Genomic DNA, 2,015 nt, shown 5'->3' on the forward strand with positions numbered 1-2,015 from the left:
CCCCCCCCCCGCCACGGCCACTGAGACCCAGCAGACGGGGCCTCAGTCCCATCCAGGACTGGCCCGTGCTGACAGACGGCCTCCCGCCACAGCCACTGAGACGCAGCACACGGGGCCTCAGTTCCATCCAGCACTGGCCCGTGCTGACAGAGGGCCCAGGCTGTGATGCAGTCCCTTCCCTGAGCGCTACCTGCAGGTCCCAGGCACGTCCGAATGCCAAGCGATCTGTGTTAAAAAACCGACACAGTACAGTGTGTGTTAAAACAGTCTAACCTTTGAAGCAGCACTTGAGCTCTTTCCACAGATTTGTTTAATTTCTAAGGTCCTTGTTAATATTGCAGAAGTATTTAGAAATAGTTGCTATTGCGTTTACCTTAATCTCAAGTGTACCTTCCATTAAAACCACGCAAGCTGGCTACAAATTCTCGATTCCTTTAACCGTGCTGCTTGTTGATACAACCACTTCAAATGTAAGTTTTCTAAATTTGCCTTCTTGTGATTCAGTAATACAGATTTCAACAGGATTGCTTATCAAGGAATAAATGAAAGGGTAAAAAAAAAAAGCTTACCATCCATTCCTCACACACCTGTGTGCATATCATCAGAAGGCTTGGTATATCGGAACCAAAACAGGGTTTGTGCACCAGTGCCAAGAACATGGCAGTTACAATGTGAAGACTACAGCTATGAGCAGAGCTTCCTGAGAACAGGCTTGTGAAGACTCTTCCAGGCTCCACACCCAGCAGCTGTGTCTGAGGGCTGGTCACACATTTTGGGAGGGGCCAGCCTTCCAAGGACTGAGACTTGTTCGTTCAAGAGCGAGCTCCTGCCAGCCCGACACCAAACCTCCCCTTCTTACCTCCTTCCTGCACTGGAGGCCTGGTCCTTCGAAATCTCAGGTATTTTCAGGTCCTTTCCAGTGGCTGCTGTGGCTCCCGGATGCCACCTGCCTGCCTGTTCATTTTTACCCAGTACCTGGGTTCTTTCATAAATAAAAGCAGCTTCACCCAATTTAACAAAACCGTTACCCAACTCAGACTTAGCTAAGCTCACACCTGGAGCTTACAAACTGTCTTCCATACAACTTCTCAAGCATGTATAGAATGATCCAGCCAAGAAAAAAGTGGAAGCGGTGAAACCTCACCCAAGACCGTGCTCTCATCTGTGTCCACATGGACTCACCCCGTGTCGCCAGCGCAGAGCTTTCTGCTCCCTGGCACCTGCAGGTCCTGTGTATGCAGACAAGCCAGCTGACACCCCAACCCTGCCAAGCCCCTGCCCTCGTCCCTCCAGCGCCAAGACCTACCTGGTGTTCTCACACCTGGCAGTGGGTCCCACCGGGGTACAGGTGCTCCTGCCCCTCCCACGGGAAGCCTTGTCAGCCCGCTGTGCGCTCACCCCCCTCGTCACCCACGACCAGCATCCCTACCCCCGAGGCCACGTCGTGCCCCTCTCCCCCCGGCTGGGGTATTTCTGCCCGGACACTGACCAGGACAGCATGAGGCTGCCCAGGATCACATAAACACATGTGCTCAACAACCATGACACCAACTCATGACATGTACCAGCATCTGATGCTCGTGCCCAGCAGTCCCAGGAGCACACTTGTGCTCAGTCGTCGAGTGAACAGCACGAGAGCAACAAAACAAGCTGTCCTGGGCGTGTCAGGACCAGGTTCACTCCCTAGACGCCACGGATATGGCTCCACAGACTGTGTGTCTCCCTCGCCGGAGGCAGTTTGCAAACCTCTGTGCTTGTTCTCAGAAACACAGTCTGCAGGTGACTTACCTGTCTCCTTTGAGGTGTGTGGTCCCTGCACCCACACGCGTGCTGCTGCACACACCCTGCTGTCAGCCTGGGGTCTGCCGGGTCCCCACGACTCCTGCTTGCCAAGGACAGCACGGCCTCGTAGCCCGAGAGACGCGGGACACCCCGGGAGGCTGCACGCTACACGACACACAGCGGCCGTGACCCCGGGGCACGCTGACCGAGGGAATCAAAGGCCAAACCACACG

This window comes from Bison bison, unplaced genomic scaffold, assembly GCF_000754665.1.
Source record: "Bison bison bison isolate TAMUID 2011002044 unplaced genomic scaffold, Bison_UMD1.0 scf7180017864316, whole genome shotgun sequence".
Taxonomy (NCBI): Eukaryota; Metazoa; Chordata; class Mammalia; order Artiodactyla; family Bovidae; genus Bison; species Bison bison.